General features: G+C 39.3%; 1 long non-coding RNA gene across 1 annotated transcript in view; it reads left to right on the forward strand.

Annotated features, from left to right (window-relative positions):
* The window catches only part of LOC135106793 (uncharacterized), a 39873-nt gene that overhangs the window by 2983 nt on the left and 24546 nt on the right, over positions 1-12344 (forward strand). The gene's annotated exons all lie outside the window — the stretch shown is intronic.

A 12344-nucleotide genomic window follows, 5' to 3' on the forward strand; every position in this document is an offset into this window, starting at 1 on the left:
ACGCTGACTCTCACGTTTATTTTCAATTATTCCTTCTATCCACTGCCATTTACACTCTATTAATCTCTTAACTAACGCTTACTTTCCATTCAGCTCATTTACACTTACCGTCACTCACTCACTCAAATGTAGCCTATTTCATCTCACACGCTCATGACTTCCACCAAGGACTCTGTGACGATCCACTCCAGTGGGTGAGCAGGTCGCCGCGTTTAGGCAGTGCCGCTAAACGTCCAGAGGGATAAAGCACTGAGCAGTCGCACTAAAGTACGTGGGGAGAGGTGCAACTTGCCCACTCATGCAACTTTTTATTCACATAATATGTTGTCATAATGGGTATTCGATAGTGATCAACAGCTTATTCTTCAGATAATTCCAAGTAGGATAAAGATTTGAACCTTTTTTTTTTTCGCTTTCCTAAGGATTCTAAGAAGTGAGACAACTGTTTTGAAGACTCGGTGGTTCCTTCTTGCTTTGTGTGATCAACTCGTAATGTATCTGATATCTGTGTCATTGAAATAGCAGTAATCTTTCAGGTGGCAGGTTATGTGTCAGCCCAGTGGTTACATTTTCCTCACCTTTTCCTTACTGAAACACAAATATGTGAGACAAATGACAATAGCCTCTTTTCTGTGCTCATTTTCAATACAATGCTGGATGCTACGTCAATGTGCGCAACGACCTAACTTACTCTCATACGCCTGCTTTTCAATCTTCTGAATTTCTTAGCACCTGATTTCGACAGGAAAGTCACTCACATACTAAATTTATCTGTGATGTATACCTCTCAGCTAACTCTTCTAGCTATAAAAAAAAAAAAAAAAAAATCTATGACTCTTTAACTTCTAAAGTGGAGTATATCTTGATTCTCTTCCATTTTGCAGAGATGTCCATTCTTGGAGACTTCACTGTTCACTACCAGCGTTGGCTTTCCTCTCCCTTCACTGACCAACTAGCCTTTGAGTTTACTATCTTTCACCGTACTCGTATTCCTGAGCGTCTTAGAGATACTCCCAATATTCTTGACCTTTTCCTAATGTCTAATCCTTCTGCTTATGCTATCAGTCTGTCTTCTCCGTTGGGCTCCTCCGATCACAACCAGTATCTTGTCCTACCGCTCCAATCCCTCCTCAGGATCCCCCAAAGTGAATGTGCCTCTGGCGTTTAGCTTCTACTAATTGGGGAACCTTAGGAGGTATCATTTTGATTTTCCTTGGAATGACTACTGCTTCCGCGTCAGAGACTCGTCTCTGTGTGGTGAACGCATGACAGGCACGGCATGGAGGCGTACATTCCTCACTCTTTCTGTCGACCTAAGCCTTCCAAACCTTGGTTTAACACCTTGATTTCGTGCAATACATGATTGAGAGGTGGCCCACAAAGGGTACTTGAGCCTTCCATCACCTGAATCTCATGCACTTTATATCTGTGCCTGCAGTCATGCAAAGTCTGTTCTCCAACTACGAGTAACTAAAAATTCCTTTATCAATAAAAAATGTCTAAATCTTTCTAGATTTAACTCTCCTCGTGACTTCTGGCATCTCGCCAAAAATATTTCTAATAACTTTACTACTTCATCTTTCCCTCCTTTATTTCAACCAGATGGCACCACTGCCTTATTATCTATCTCTAAAGCTGAACTCTTCTCTCAAACCATTGCTAAAAACTCTACCTTAAATTATTAAGTGTTTGTTCTGTCTTCCACCCTCCAACTACTTCATTCTATCCATTAAAATAATCTGCAATAATGTTTTCCATGCTCTCGGTGACCTTAACCCCCCAGAAGGCTTAATGACCTGATGGGGTCCCTCCTATTGTTCTCTTAAACTTTACCTCCGTGCTTACACCTTTCCTAATCAAATTCTTCCAGCTCTGGCTATCAACATCTACCTTTCCTTCCTGGTGGAAGTTTGCTTATATTCAGCGTTTTTCTAAAAAAGGATGACTGCTCCAACCTCTCAGATTACCATCCTATTGTTTTGGTTTTCTGCCTCTCTACAGTTTTTGAATCTATCTTCAACAGAAAGATTCTTAAACATGTATCACTTCATAACCTTCTATTTGATCGCCAGTATGGGGATCCGTCAAGACCGCTCAACTGGTGACCTTCTGGCTTTCCTTACTGAGTTTTGGTCGTCCTCTTTTATGGATTCCGGTGAAACTTTCGCTGTTGCCTTAGACATATCAAAGACATTTGATAGAGTCTGGCATAAAGCTTTGATTTCCAAAATACCCTCCTTCGGCTTCTATCCTTCTCTCTGTAACTTCGTCATAAGTTTCCTTTCTGACTGTTCACTGTTCTATTGCTGCTATGATTATTGGTCACTGTTCTTTTACTAAGTCTATTAACAGTGGTGTTCCTCAGGGTTCTGTCCTCTCAGCCACTCCCTTCCTATTATTCATCAACGATCTTTTAAGCCAAACTTCCTGTCCTATCCACTTCCTATTATTCATCAACGATCTTTTAAGCCAAACTTCCTGTCCTATCCACGCTGAAGATACCACCCCGCACTTTTCCTCGAGTTTTCATAGGCGTCCAACCTTAGAGAAATAAACAGCTTATGCTTATGTAGGGAAGCCATAGAACGCCTGACTTCTGATCTCTGTAAAATTTCTGATTGTGACAGACCAAACTTACTATTGTTCAATGCCTCCAAAACTCCTCTTCTTCGATGACACTTAACTGTCCCTCTTCTTCTACATTGAACATCCTTGGTCTGTTCTTTAATAACAGTCTAAATTGGAAACTTTACATTTCATCTTTAGCTAAATCATCTCCCATGAAGTTAGGCAGTTTTTCTCACCTCCCGGCTGCTAACTCTCTCCAGGGTCCTTATCCATTCATGTATGGAGTGCGCTTCACATGTATGGGGGGATTCCACTCATACCACTCTTTTAGACAGGATGGAAACAAAAGCATTTCGTCCTATTAGCTCCTCTCCTCTAGCTGACTGTCTTCAGCGTCTTTCTCATCGCCGCAGTGTTGCATATCTTGCTATCGTCTACTGCTGTTTTTCACGCGAACTGTTTTTGGTAACTGCATGTCTCCTCTCCTCCTGCGGCCTTGCTGCACAAAAGTTTCTTCTTTCTCTCATCCCTGTTCTCTCCACCTCTCTAATGCAAGGGTTCTCAATTAGTTATCCATTTTTTTCTGGTTAACTCTAGAACTCCCTGTGTCGTACTTGCAACTTTCTCGGTTGTGTGTGAATTCCACTGTTTAAGTAGTGGCCAGGAGGAAGCATATTATACACTGTTACATTTTCTACATTTATTTTAGTAAAAAATAAGTATAATAATCTCTGGGTATTCACCTTCAGCAGCTCTCCGATAACTTTCCATCAAATTGATTCACAACAGTACCAGTTTCATACCAGAGCAATTCAGTACTTGTCATTCAAGTCAAGATATTGCACACAAATACAGAAAATCAAATACAATATCCTATATCTAAACATCCTAACAATAAAATATCCTACAAATTGCTTCCTCCTTTTCACCTTCATGACACAACAATTACTGAGACTGCATTACAGAAACTTTTAAGCTCCACTTACGAGTACTAGGACGTGCTTGTCCATGTCGCCTCATGCTCCTTTCAGTCTGGAACCTCTGCAACTTCTCTGCTTCTGCTCTCTGCTGTCTCCCTCCCCGTCTCTGTCTACGGTCTGCTGTCTGACTTCTACTTCAGTTACATGACATGTTATATCCTAGTTTATGTTACATTTTCCCTCAAAAAGCCATCTGTGGTAAGGTTTGAAGTCCCACACATTTCACATAATTCACATGCCGTAATATATTTCATATTTAGTTAATTTATTAACAAAATAAAGATTTACATAAAAAAATAAGTTACATGACTACATTCTGTCCAAAATGATAAATATTCTCTTAACGTCTTGTAGAGACGATTCCTCATTATATGTAAAGTGCTTCAAACAAAATTATATAGTTCACTTAAATTAACATTCTCTTTTAACAAATTATTAGTAGTTTCAATCTTTAGCACTCACACGCATACTCTCTCTCTCTCACACACACACACACACACACACACACACACACACACACACACACACTCTCTCTAATTCATGTATAAATATTAAGCACTTAATGTACATAATCACATAATTAATGATATTTGTGAAGGATAACATGGGGAACTGTACATAGCAGTGAGCAGAAAGTGAACAATTTATCATAACATGATGATCTATCTGTCTGCATCTGTTGTCCGTCACACTGACACGCGCGTTGATCTGCTGGTGTGCGGCTCCAACCTCCCTATTTCTATCATAAAATTGTGAGACATGAGTCTAAGTCCGGTGAATGATTCACGTTTATAATCTGGGGTGAAGTTCTTTGTCCGGTACTCTTGGTGCAATGATATTGATGGATTCAGTTCTGTGGTGTATGTTCTAGATATCGTCGCACCAGCCGCTGTTTCCCGAACATAATGCCTCGACACTATTAAATTTTAATGGATCTTCATTACTACTTACAGATGCTCTTTCTATGAAACGGAAACCAGGTGTGCTTGCTTCTCTACATAGGTTGTGTACGAAATGGTACGGTTGTTCCATATCAATGTTTTCATGATTCCTTCGATATAACTTAAATGTTTTCTTTTCAATAAGGTGTTGTACTGGAGGGATACCTGCTTCTATCATACATAGGTTCATACCAGTATTTTTCCGAACACTCAGCAGCATTTTACTAGTTTATTATATTGTATTTCCATTACTTTTGTATTCTTTACCAACCACGTTTCTGAACTGTATAATAATGCACTCATCACTGCCACTCTTCTCTTATAAATAAATGGCATCTGAGTGTTACTGGCACATAAAATAGAAAACTTATTTACTAATGCTTCACTCGAGGCTTCATGCAGTTTCAGAATATCATCCATCTTAGCAGAGTCAGTGAACCATGCTCCGAGGTACAAATACTTGGCGGAGTAGTACACACTCACGCTTTCACACGTTAAACAAAGTTTATCACAGTCCTTGCCATTAATAACAAAAAACTTCGTCTTCTTTTCATTAATCACCATACCACTCTCTCTACTAAAATGATAGTCTCGAGTTTCTTCACATACATTTTTCGACTAGTAGCCAGTATCACAGCATTGTCCATCAGCAGTAGTGTATGCAAACTGCATAGAAATCCGTCCGTTGCCACTGCTCTTTTCAACATTTTCACAATCTTATCAGTGTAAAGGACGATTGATAAACAACTTGAGGGAGCCCCCTTGCGAACTCCAATCAATGCATTCACTACTGCTGAATTAAAAATATTCTTAGTTGACTTGTACATTGCTATGATCGCCCGCAACATTATTCTGCCACAACCCAACTCCCTGAGAAGCTCGATAAACTTCATCCGGGGAATCTATCGTAGGCTTTGCTAAAGTCTATAAACATTACATACAGTTTTAACCTCTGAATAATACATAATCACATAATAATCTTAATTTCATGATTTCCTCGATGCAGCCTCTGTTTTTCTGAGCTCTCGCTTGACATTTATCAATGGTACACCAAAATTTCAGTCTGTTAAGTAACATTACATCATATTTCTTAGCAAAAGTATCCATTATACTAATTCCTCTGTAGTTATTACATATTAGATTTAAATTACATAGATTGATTTAAATAACAATACCAGCTTGCTATTATACCATGAGGATGGATAATAACAGCGTGTGGGTATTAAGTTAAATAATGCCAATATGAAAAAAAAAAAAAAACATGACACAAAAAAGGCTTTTGATCACATCTAGGCATATACCACTGTAACTTTTGTTTATGTTCAGACTATCCACTGTTTCGCCTAACTCACTAGCAAGAAACGGATCGTCCAACACTGGTATATAAAGTGAATTTACAGTCGCATTGTCTTCAGTGCTTTGTATATTAGTAGGATTAAATAAATATTCAAAATGCACTTTGAATTGTACATCCTTTGGCTGTTTCACACTTTCTTGTTCAACTCCTCCCTTCCAGTTTATTGACTTCCATATTAGTTTGCTATCCTTAGAGTTCAGGAAATTTTTCCACCTCGGATGTGTTTCGTCCGATTCATGTTGAGTACCCAAATGAGGCAGAGTGAAAGTGGCAGCGGTGTCCATGATCGTTCGGTGTCCCTCCGTGACAGCTTTGCCCTCGTCCAAAGTCTCGCTGTCCACCACGAAGTCCGGGGGTGCTATGTCCTGTAGTGCGTTTGTCAGCCCTCGACGTCAATTCCTCTGTGACTCACACTCTAGGGTAGCTTGTGTTGTGGCGTGGATTCATGCAGTTGACCCAGTGCCGATGCTCTCTGGAACAGTTCAGCTGGTGACAGTGTTGTCAAACTGTTTGTAGCCATAGTAACAGTGAGTGGCCGGAGCCTGGGATGTCTTGATGTACGTTGATGTTCTTTATGAGATCGATCCATTCACCTTTTGCAAGGCAAAGATCGATTTCTGAAATTCGGGTTGATTTCTGAAATCAGGTTGAGTGATAATTCGCCTCCCAAATTCCTTCTGTTGTAGGTGGTTTGGAATGACCATGCCGTTATTGTTGTACACATTCATTAGTGTCATGCCATGGCTGTTGATGCTGTCGTCCTATACTCCTCGATACTGGTAAAGTTACCATTGGTGTCTGTGATGATCAGCGTTCCCACTCGTGCATTAAAGTCGACCATCGTAATAACTTTCCCATCATTTTTTTTTCTAATGTAGGAGGGGCACCGGCCAAGGGCAACAAAACTGCAATAAAAAAAAGGCCCACTAAGCTGACGGTCCCCGAGGAGTTGAAAGCGGTAGTCAAAAACTACAGGATAAGTGTCTTGAAACCTCCTTCTTGAAAGAGTTCAAGTCATAGGAAGGTGAAAATACAGTAGGCAGGGAGTTCCAGAGTTTACCAGAGAAAGGGATGAATGATTGAGAATACTTGTTAACTCCAGCATTAAAGAGGTGGACAGAATAGGGATGAGAGAAAGAAGAGAGTCTTGTGCAGTGAGGCCGCGAAAAGAGGGGAGGCATGCAGTTAGCAGGATCAGAAGAGCAGTTAGCACTAAAATAGCAGTAGAAGAGAGCAAGAGATGCAACATAGCGGCGATGAGAAAGAGGCTGAAGACAGTCAGTTAGAGGAGAGGACTTGATAAGACGAAAAGCTTTTGATTCCACCCTGTCTAAAAGAGTGGTATGAGTGGAACCCACTCATACATGTGAAGCACACTCCATACATGGACGGATAAGATCTCTGTACAGAGTTAACAGTAGAGGAAATGACTCGTTGTTTTAGATACAGATGAGATATGAAGTTTCTAGTTTAGATTATAAGTAAAAGACAGACCAAGGATGTTCACTGTAGAAGAGTGGAACAGTGTCACTGAAGAAGAGGAGTTGATAGATGAAGGAATTGAGCTTTTTGAGACATTGAACAATACTAAGTTAGTTCTGCCTCAATCAGGAATTTTAGAGAGATCAGAAGTCAGGCGTTCTGTGGCTTCCTTGCAAGAGTGGATAGAACAAGAAGTTTGGTTTAGAAGATCGTTGATGAATAATAGGAAAAGAGTGGGTGACAGGACAGAACACTGATTAACACTACTTTTAACAGATTTGACTTGACATAGACTTGACATAAAAGATTTGACGGAACCCATACTGGCGATCAGATGGAAGGTTGTCAAGTGATAGATTTTTAAGAATCTTCCTGCTGAAGATAGATTAAAAAAACTTTAGATACGCAGGAAATTAAAGCAATAATAGGATGGTAGTTTGAGGGATTAGAAAGGTCACTCTTTTTAAGAACAGGCTGAATATAGGCAAACTTCCAGCACGAAGGAAAGGTGGATGTTGATAAACAAAGTTTAAAGAGTTTGACAAGGTGCAAACGCGGAGGCACAGTTTCGGAGAACAATAGGGGGAACCCCATCAGGTCGAAAGCCTTCTAAGGGTCTAGGTCAGCGAGAGCATAGAAAACATCACTGTGAAGGATTTTAATGGGCGGCATGAAGTAGTCAGAGGGCCACTGGAGGAGAGGGAGGAACAAGCCCTGAATCATCCAAGGTAGAGTTTTTAGCAAAGGTTTAATTGAAGTGCTCAGCTTTTGAAATAGATGAGATGGCAGTGGTGCCATCTGCTTGAAATAAAGGAGAGAAAGAGAAGAAACAAAGTTATTGGAGATGTTTTTGGCTAGGTGCCAGAAGTCACGTGGGGAGTTAGATCTTAAAAGATTTTGACACTAGTTGGCTAGTTGGAGAACAGACTTGGCATGATTCCGAACAGAAACATAAAGCGCATGAGATTAAGGTAATGGAAGGCTCAAGTACCTTTTGTGGACCACCTCTCTGTCATGTGTAGCACGAAAACAGGTTGTCTTAAACCAAGGTTTAGAAGGTTTAGGTCGAGAGAAAGGGTGAGGAATGTACGCCTCCATATTAGACACTACCATCTCTGTTATGCGCTCACCACACAGAAACGAGTCTCTGACATGGAAGCAGTAGTCATTACAAGGAAAATCAGTATAATACCTCCAGTTAGAAGAGCCAAAACACCAGAGGCACCTCTGCTTTAAGGGGATCCCGAGAAGGGATTGGAGCGATAAGACAAGATATTGATATGAGGTTGTGATCGAAGGAGCCCAATGGAGAAGATAGGGTGACAACATAAGCAGAAGGATTAGAGGTTAGGAAAAGGTCAAGAATGTTGGGTGTATCTCGAAGACGGTCAGGAATACGAATATGGTGTTGCACCAGTTTCTCTAGGTCGTGGAGGATTGCAAATTTAAAGGCTAGTTCACAAGGATGGTCAGTGAAGAGAGAGAGGAAAGCCGAAGCTGGTGGTGAACATTGAAGTCTCCAGGAATGCAGATCTTCGCAAAAGGAAAGAGAGTCTCCACTTCGGAAGTTAAATAGTCAAAGAATATCTTACAGTCAGAGGAGTTGGGTGAGAGGTATACGGCACAGATGAACTTAGTTTGAGAGTGACTCTATAATCGTAGCCAGATGGTAGAAGACTCAGTAGATTCAAGAACGTGGGCACAAGAGCAGGTTAAGTCGTTGCGCACATAGATACAACATCCAGCTATGGATTGAAAATGACGCTAGAGAGAGTAGGAGGGAACAGAAAAGGGGCTAATGTCAGTTGCCTCAGACACCTTTGTTTCAAGTGAGGAAAAGAACATGAGGTTAAGTAGAGGAGAAGTGGTTTTCTACAGATTTAAAATTAGATATAAGGTCGCGAATGTTGCAGAAGTTAATGAAGAAAAAGTTGAGGAGGGTGTCAAGACACTTAGGGCCGATACCAGAAGAGCATTCCGACCTGGGGACATTTGTGGTCCCCTCCCCAGAGTGGGACTCCGAGGCTGGTTAGGAGTATATATGGATTTTGAATTTTGAGTGAAGGCTGGGTGTGCAATTAGGAGAATGTAGTTTTGTGTGAAGAAAGAGAGTTGTTTTTAGAGAACAGGCTCTGGCTGTCCTCTTGTGATGTGAGACAAAAAGGGAAACGTTCAATGAGGTTACAGCTGGGTTATTGATGAGTTCACAGCACCCCCTGATCCAGTGCTTCATACCTCACTGGGAGTAATCATCGTTTCGGTAGGTGTCTGCTGCTTCCTGCTTTGTGTGTGTGTGTGTGTGTGTGTGTGTGTGTGTGTGTGTGTGTGTGTGTATATATATATATATATATATATATATATATATATATATATATATATATATATATATATATATATATATATATATATATATATATATATATATATATATATATATATATATATATATATATATATATATATATATATATATATATATATATATATAAAGTGCACGTAGAGTTGTGTGAAGGAAGAGAATTGTCCTGTGAGGGTAGGTTGTGACTGCCCCGGCACAAAAGGAAACGTTCAGGGAGGTCACAGCTTAATCGTAGTTAAGTTCAAAGCACCCCATGGTCCAGTGCTTGTAAGGCCTCCCTGAGAATAACTATCTTTCCGACAAATATCTTTTGTTCCCTAAGAGTGGTAGATGAATGGAACAGACTCAGTAATCAGGTTATTAATGCTGAGTCATTAGGGAGCTTTAAAAGATTAGACAAAATTATGGGTGGGGATGATATGTGGAAATATGTATGTATGTTTTATACAGAGTGCCGCGTGTAGGCTTCTTGTAGCTTTGCTTATTTTCTCATGTTCTTATGTTCTTAATCCCTTCTCCCGCAGCCTTTCCTCCCCGTCGGAAGCTTTCATGCTGCTGAGAAATAGATCCAAGGGCACTCGAATGACAGGAGACAGTCACCATCTTTTTGGATGGCAACCTGTTCTGCCACATTCTCTGGCAAAGCCACTTTGGTTACCAATGTAAGCTATTTTTTTTTTAAGACACACCTAGTTCACATTTCTCTCTTCTTTTTATAGTATACTTCCATAATGTGTAACAAATGATTTATTCTTTGTACAGCAGTAGGCTCTAGTGAGGCACCCTGCTCTCTGAGCCGTATGTTAGGACTGGTAAAATGCACTGGTTACCCTTATACTTTTCTGTTATCGAGAGTGGGAGATAATTCTCCATTACATTACATTGCTATTTAAATCACAGAGAAAACCCTGTCATTGCTTGCTTCTTTGATAATTACTACGCTTATTTACAAGGCACATCCTGTTTCTATCCCTCTCTTGATTCCTTCATCATGGTCTGTCCTCAACCATTTTTTTACCCAAAATAAATAAATAGGTATATATGTATATATATATATATATATATATATATATATATATATATATATATATATATATATATATATATATATATATATATATATATATATATATATATATATATATATATATATATATATATATATATATATATATATATATATATATATATATATATATATATATATATATATATATATATATATATATATATATATATATATATATATATATATATATATATATATATATATATATATATATATATATATATATATATATATATATATATATATATATATATATATATATATATATATATATATATATATATATATATATATATATATATATACTGAACACATTCTAAGAGTTCATTTTCAATTTTAATTTCTTTGTTCGGTATAAAGCTGTGGAACACTTTTGTTGTCTTCATGTTCATCCTCAGTCCTATTTATTTTGTTCCCTGTAAAATCATCTTGTGAAGCTCATGTGTGGGTTTGCTTAACAACACAAATCATGATATCATCCCTAAATAACAGGTAGCGCTGTGAATCTTGTATTTCCATTCTTGACAGAGTACCCAAAGTTATTTACATCACCGGGAAAACGCAATCATTGTTTGCTTGCTTGATAATTACCAGGCTTAATCACACGGCTGGGTCATAAGTCATTAGTAGTGGCATTGTGGTACTGGACAATATAATTATAAGGGAGTCAGCATTCACGGCCTCACCTGTTGGCTATCCCCTGCGATTTGGATGGTCATGTTTGGAATTCGTACCTTGGCATAAATCTACTACCTGTAAGATGATTATCGTAATACTTAAACATACTGTTAAGATATTAGTGCGGAGTGGGCTTGAATGTTGGCGTGATAGGTGAGGTAACACATCGTGACTGGTAATTTCACACTGCAGCTGGATTCAAGGAATAACCATGAGTAGCTCACAATACCATGTAACCATTAAGCAGATACATAATATGTAGCCTCTCCCTGTACAATATTATTTCAACAGTACATTGCAGAGCTAGATCGAATACCCATCTTGGCAACGTATATGCGAATAAAAAGCTGCGTGAGTGGATAAATTGCACTTTTCCCACGTTTTTAAGAGCGACGGCTGAGTGCTTTATCCCTCTGGTCGCTTGGCGCCGCTGCGTTCGTGCAGTGGCCAGTTCGCGCATTGGAGTGGACTGTCCGTCCTCCTAGTATAGAGGCCTTGCTCTTATTTTCTGCAAAGTGCTCTCCGCTCGTTCCATTGCACACCGCGTCATTTCCCTAACATAACAGACGTGAATTTTTCCTAGTCTTGCATAACATGACTCCTATTGCATTCCTCATACTGTCGGGGGGTTATTAGCCCCTCCATAGCGGCAACTGTACCTCCACCTCCTCCACACATCCACCCCCAAAAAGAAGAGAGAAAAAAGTGGAGGTAGGAAAGTCACTTGTTCTTTGATGTTTGGCAGGACTCAATCTTTCCATCTTTCCTGCCGTATGTTCTTTCTTCTGTCGTCTGTCTAGTCACCAACCACCTTCTTCATTCTCAAAGTCAGTCTGAACTGATAAAATCCCTTCCATGATGCAGTAAAAGTCTGTACAAATTATTCCGAAGATTGACCTTACGAAAGAAG

Source organism: Scylla paramamosain, chromosome 14 (genome assembly GCF_035594125.1).
Source record: "Scylla paramamosain isolate STU-SP2022 chromosome 14, ASM3559412v1, whole genome shotgun sequence".
Classification (NCBI taxonomy): domain Eukaryota; kingdom Metazoa; phylum Arthropoda; class Malacostraca; order Decapoda; family Portunidae; genus Scylla; species Scylla paramamosain.